Here is a 7,434-nt window from a genome sequence, read left to right as displayed (position 1 = left end):
TCATATTCTTGTGTCTAACGTATAAATCATTGTTGGGGCTTATAAATACAACATCTAGAAGATCAAACAAGAGCTTTTGAATGAGATTCAAAGCATGGGTAGTTAGCATGAAGAAATCAGCTAGTTGACATCACAAGCCCTTGTGTGAGGATACATTTGATATGTACACTGTAAATGATAAATTCCTCACACACAATCACTCACACATATACAAGAGAGTTGAACTTCAAATATTAGTTGAGTGAGTCTTCACACAAAGACATAAAACATTGTGTTTGTAGTCTTTGCATATGAGACATTAAACAATATGCTGATTGTGAGGTGCTGCCTACAATCTTGAGCGCTAAGAGTTCTAGTTGGGTGCTGCCCTTCCGGAGTGGGTTTGTGCAACGAGTTGTATAAATCAAAGTCTTCTAGTGAATCTTTCTCAAGGGGAAGAAGGGGTGACGTAGGACCATTTGAAGTCTCCGAACATCCATAAACAAATTTGTGTCTATTTGTTTATTGGATTTACTTATCATTTCCATTGTTTTAAGGATGCATTGTTGAAGCATTTGATGTGTTCTTTAAATACAAAATTATTTCATATCAAATGTTTGATAAAATACTTCAACCAAATTATTTTTTACTCATTCAACTTGCATATATTTTAAATGATTTAAAAATATTTAATCAGTTTCTACGAAGGATTATTTCGATTATTTTCTGCTTGGTTTTTAAAACAAACTTGATTTAATTCATCGGTGTTCAATATTTCAAGAACCGAGCTATTGTAGCTCAATGATAATCCCCCTAATCGATCATGTTATCAAGTTATACTTCAAATTCTCAACTAGTAAGACATCTTTGATAGTAAAGTTAACATGGATAAGCTGACTCTTGCCCACAGTTTTACCTTTAGAGTTGTCTCAAAAACTGATGTTTGAACCGGTGTATTTGATAAGTTGAGATAGCGAATTTGCATTCCCTGTCATATGCCGCGAGCATCCACTATCCAGATACCAGATTGATTCTTTATTTGTACCTGTCACCTGCAATCACACCCAATGAATAATTTTGGTACTCATATCTATTTGGATCATAAACTAATTAATCGTTTGTGAACCCAGACTTGGACCAGTCTAACTGACTATCCAGTTGCAGTGTTCCAAATGGTTTTTCCCGGCTTGTGTTGTGTGTAGATGAGGCAATATGTGCTTTAGCCTTATGCAACTGGTTTTTCAGCCGAATATCTTTTCTGAACCGATTTGCAATTATGGTAATTGGAATAGCCATTTGGAGAAATCAGGTGTTTATCGTTGAACCTTTTAGGTGGCCATCTACACGAATCAGTTGAAGTTTTAGGGCTATAACAAATTCTATATCTTTAAGTCTTCTTCTTATTTTCAATAGGTTGTTCAAGTCTACTTGGCTCAGGTTGTTCTTGTACCACAGCTGATTTGACAAAGTGAATATATTTCCCTTTGCCCATGTTCAGTTTTGGCTGAGTATCACTGATAGAAGTTTCATCATATATGCTAAAGCCTAAACTAGTTTTATCGGTAACTGATTTTTGCATATCTTGCATTTCAACTAGTGCAACTGATGAATTATTTCATGCCTGAATAAGCTCAGTTTGCTTTGAATTCTCAAGCGTTAACTGCTGAATCATAGTTTGATTCTTGCTTCTTTCAGCATTCAGATTAGCAATGTCCTATTTTAGACTCAACAGTTCAAGAGATTTATCAGTTTCAGTTTTATCGTCATTGGGATCAGTTTGCTTTGCTTTGGTCTTCTCAACTGAGAGAGCAAGCTTGTGATACTCGTTGACTATGTAATGTGAAAATAAGTTCATCACGTGTAAAGTTAGTTTAACTAAAATCGAATACATGTTCACTGGTTGATTCTAGTTCTGTGTCATCAGCCATCAGACACTTGACATCCTCATCATCGCTGGAGCTTCTCAAGCTCTCAGGTTCTGATTCATCGCTGTCAGATTCAGCCTATTTGGATTTACTTTCCTTAGCTAGAAGAACTTCGTGTTTCTTTCTGAATGATTTCTTATCATCTTTGGTTCTTCTCCTGTGCTCATGTGATTTATTTCCCTTTTCAGCTGACACTCGACTATCCTTCTTTGGCTTAGGACAGTCAGCAATGAAGTGTCCAGTTTTTCCACGGTTGTAGCAAGTATTTGGTTCTTCCTTGGTATTATTCCTCTGATATTGTCTTTGAAAAGAGCCTTGATTTCTTCTCATGAATCTTCCAGTTTTTTTGACAAATAATGACATTGCGTAATTACTTAACTGATCAGCAGTTTTCTCAACTGAACCAATTGGTTCCAGTTTGACAGCACTAAGAGCTGTTGTAGCTGCTGGTGTGGAAGGTTCTCCTTCTCTCGTTTGCAACTCGAACTCATAGGCCTTCAGATCAATAAATAGATCACGTAATTCAACCTTATTCAGGCCCTTTGATTCTCTCATAGCCATTGTCTTAACATCTCATTCTTTGGGAAGACCTCTAACTACCTTCAGCGTTACTTCTTTATTTGAATAAACCTTTCCAAGTGCATTCAATTCTTTTATTATGTCGCTGATTCTCTCATCATATTCGTGCATAGATTCACCAATCTTCATTTTAATATTATCAAATTTTTGAACAGCACTGAAAGTTTATTCTCTTTGGTTTGCTCATTGCCTTCATAGAGCTGAGTCAAATTCTCCCAGATTTCTTTTGCACTCTTTCACATCTGTATTTTGCTGGAAGTGATTTTATCCAGCGTTTTGTACAAGATATCTTTGGCCACATTGTCCAAATTGGCTTTTCTTTTGTCCTCTGCTGTCCATTCTTCTTTTGGCTTCTCAATACGGTGTGGTACGCCATCAGTTATGGTAACAGCAGTATTTGCTTTCAGTATTCTCATGGGTCCGTCAATAATGACATACCACATGGCACCATCTTGTGCAGCTAGATGAGCCTGCATTCTAATTTTCCAGTCATCGAACTCTTCTCTTGAGCAAATTGGAATTTTGTTGAAGGAAGACATGGTAATTAGATTTTGTAGGTAGGAATATTCTGGAACAAGAATCATTTGCTCTGATACCACTTGATATGATCGGTTGGTAGGTGAAAAAGTGTTTAGAAGGGGGGGTTGAATAAACACTTGACAATTTTACCACCTTTTCGAATAATGAGTCAGTTTAGTGATAAACTGAACTAGGGAATCTTGTTATGTCAATGTCAATCAGTTAACTAATCAAAGTGCGGAAATAAACTGACTGACAGATAGAATAAAACTGAAATTAAGAGACATGAGATTTATGGATGTTCGGAAATTTCAATCACTCCTACGTCACCCCTTCTATGTAGAAGATAGTAAATTCACTAAAAGACTTTGATCATACACGACTTGTACAAACCCCCTGCAGTTTTGGACTTAACAATGCCAAACTGAAACTCTTAGTTTCAATACAGTTTATCAGTTCTCAACTGATCTGAAACTATTCAGCACAACTGATATCTATAAGATAGAATATTACAACGATAAGTGTTTGTGCTTGTAAGCTCAATGTATAGCCTTGAATGCTATGAATGTATATGCTAAGTGTGAGCTTTTGAAATCTTTCGAATATGAACAGAAAGCTTGCGAGAAGATTTCAGCAGAATAAAAACTTGGTAGTTTGGTTCGTTCTTTTTTTCTCAGCCACTCTTCTCGGCTATTAATAGGTTTTGCTTCCAACGATAACAATGAATGCGTTTAAATCTTTCTATCCGTTGTTTGCCACGTCAATATCCTTCTGACAATCGTATAATGTATCATTGCTGAAATACGAAGTTCCCACTACATGTTGCATTCTGCTTTTGTACAGTTGTCGGTTGATAGTTACATTCCTTAACTGATGACGTGTCAAAATATTTTATCAGTTTGACACAGCCGATAGAATTAACTGATAGTTCTCGATTGATTGTAATAAAACTCATCAGTTCCAACTGATCATCTAGTCCACTACATATTTCAGTTAGCTTAGTTCAGTTGTCTTATCTGCGCACTAATCTTCAGTTAGACAACCAATAGTTTGCGTATTTTCAGATCAGTTCTTTTCAGTCTTCTTGATCAGTTTGTTCAATTTTTATATGCTCAATTTGTCAAACTTCCGAAATAGAGTTTCCAACAATCTACTTTGAGCTTGTGTCATTGATTTTCAAGGAAGTTGGAAACCGAAGTTTCCTCTAGTGGAGTTTACCTACAAAAATAGCTATCAATCATCTATAGAGATGGTTCCTTATGAGGCGCTATATGGAAGGAAATGTAGATCACCTATTCATTGGGACGAGGTTGACAAAAGAAGGGAAATTGGTCCTGACTTGATCGAACAAACAGCCTAGCTAGTAGTCAAAGTCCGAGAGAGGATGAAGACTGCACAAAGCCGACAGAAAAGCTATGCTGACAAGCGACGAAGCGACCTAGAGTTTGTCGTGGGAGACCACGTATTTCTGAAAATATCACCTATGAAGGATGTTATGCGATTTGGAAAGATAGGCAAACTTAGTTCTAGATTCATAGGGCCATTTGAGATTTTGGAGGGGATTGGAACACTTGCCTATAGAGTAGCATTGCCATCGATGCTATCTGGAGTACACAATGTGTTTCATATCTTGATGTTGCGAAAGTACACGTCGAACCCTTTACGTGTACTAAATCATGAACCTCTGCAATTGGCTCCAAATATGACTTATGAGGAAAGACCTATACAAATCTTGGGTAGGCAACAAAAGAAGACTGAAACAAATTCATAACAGTGATCAAAGTCAAATGGCTAAATCACTTGGAGGAAGAAGTCACTTGGGAAACCGAGAGGGACATGAGGAGTCGCTACCCGACGTTATTCGGTAAGTTCTAATTTCGAGGACGGAATTTTATTTAAGGGATGGAGGAATTGTAAGGTCCAAAACTAGGGAAAATATAAAATGGCTAATTACATGATTTTAATTGCTTAAATTAATTATGTTTGACATGTTTTTATGGTTTTGAAGTAGTTTTCTACTTAAATGCATAAAATTGTATTTTTAAATATTATTCGAGATGCGATCAAAGAACGGAGACCGAGTGCTGGAAAATGGAAAATATTTTTATTAAATAATTGTTTTTAATTATTTAAAATAAGTTTGATGCTTTAGGATATTTTTAAGATTAAGCCATTTTGAGGTGATCTTATACGCCGAGACGTAATTTTATCGGTATTCAGTTTTCCACAAAAATATGAACTTTTTAATAATTGGGATGATAATTTCACGAACTTTCCTAAGAGAAATATTTTAATGGGCTTTTTGGACCTATTTAACCATGTTAATGGGCTCAAGCTTGCATGCAAGTTTAATTATCATTAAATAAGCTAGTAAACCCCTACCCCCAAACCCTTAAACACACGCCCCAGTCTCCATAACCACACAAACTCTTTTCCTCCCCTCAAACACCCGTACACACGAGTTTCAAGCATAGGAAAGCATCGGTTTTTGTAAGAGAAATTCGGCCAAGGTTGTTCGTCATCGTTCTTCGCATCGTCGATTCGTTTTCGAGCGTAAATTACGCAAAGGCACGCCTTAACTTACTTTCAAACATCTTTCACACCATAATATGTATATTTGATTAACTTTGCATGAAAAATATGTTGCACAAGTTTTATTTTCGTTTTTATGGGACATACATGCATATAACTCATGTTTTGATGATATAAAACTCTTCCTAATGATGCACAAAGGGCTGCCATGGTAGGGTAACTTGGAATGACGTTTTTTCAATGTTTTTAGGGGCCATAGAAGGCTGGACGAAGGATGCACCAGTGGGGGAGAAGGCTTGCACGATAAAAAAAATTAGTACTATTTAAGAAAAACGAGTAGTGGACATTTCAGTTGGTATCAGAGCAATGCTCCTGTAAAGGGTTGTGTCACCACAGTTCCGGGAAACTCAGTCATCACGCCTCAAATTCGTAAGTTTAAATGTTTTATATGATTTTATGCTTAGTACCTGCATGATAGTAACTGAAACGTCAACTACTCGTTTTTATAAAAAAAGTACTAAAAAATTTCCAAAGTGATCGGCCGAAATAAAATATATATATTATATATATATATATATATATATATATAAATATATGTATATATATTTTTAAAATACCTTGCACCACTTTAAAATAAAACGACCAATGGTATTTGAAATTCAAAAGAAAGAATTCAAAACATAAAATCTTCAAATGTTTGCCAATCCTAACTTAGCCATATCTCAAAATAAAGCTAACTCTAACAACCTCTCAAAAACCACTCAAAAGCATAATAAAAGTCGTAAAAATCTTTAACATAAACTTTAAATCATAAATGCGAAAAACTAGCGCTGGACCTCGCGTCATGTGCACCTGCATTCCATTAAAATCATCCATCAAAACCTCCAATATCATGCTCACCTGCATCGATCACACCTAGTGACTCTATTGACTCAGCAAACCATAACCATAATAGAAAATAATATGCATACAATCACATGCCACAGTGAAAATACTTTTACTTAAAAATAAGATTTCATAATCATGCATATACACATTTTTCAAATCATCATAATCATATTCCTTTTCATTTCATCATAAATATATACATTTTTCTTTTATTGAATATGGATCGTAAATTGTGACTTTCGTTTCATCATAAGGTCGATGGATCCATCTACATGTAATCACAGTACTGGGCAGCAGGGATATCAGCGACACTCTCATTTGTCAATTGAGCATTGGCATATCATCATCATCATATAGAAATACGATCGTCGGGCTCCCTTTGGGGCCTTCTCTCTCACGATATCCCCATTCATAGCATCATAATAGTCACAATTACTTCATCTCCTCCAATGTTTCGTATTTTCATCACTTATAAAAATCATGCATCAAAATATCATTTTCTTTTAAAACCAAGACGTTTACTATTTTCAGGTGAAAAATTACCGTTTTACCCATAGACGTACAATTTCTCGATTTCCACTTTTTCTTACTATCATTGACTCTAGACCATCCCATATAATTATTTAAGTTTAAATAAATTTTTTAATATTTTTATTTAGCTTAAATTCAAGGCTTTTTATTTATTTCGTAACTATTAATTCGTAGTGCGTTTTAATCTCAGTGCGTTTTAATCCCGAATTAATTTCAAATTTTATTAATAGATTCCCAAATTTTAAACATAGACTTTTTATACCTAAATTACCCTCATGAACCATGATTCGACCCCCGTGGACCATGGTTTGAACCCTTAGCCATTAAAACCAAAAATTCGAACCCTAACCCCTTTCCCTTGAACCATCTCACGTTTCTCTCGAGCCGCACCCGAGCCACCCTTAGCCAGCCTCTTCCCAAACCACCCCTAGACCCTTGTGAACCCACTGGACTCGACCTAACTCACTGCAGCCCCTTGTAC

The sequence above is a fragment of the Primulina tabacum genome, chromosome 5 (genome assembly GCF_025594145.1).
Source record: "Primulina tabacum isolate GXHZ01 chromosome 5, ASM2559414v2, whole genome shotgun sequence".
Lineage (NCBI taxonomy): Eukaryota > Viridiplantae > Streptophyta > Magnoliopsida > Lamiales > Gesneriaceae > Primulina > Primulina tabacum.
Note: the sequence above shows the minus strand (reverse complement) of the source record.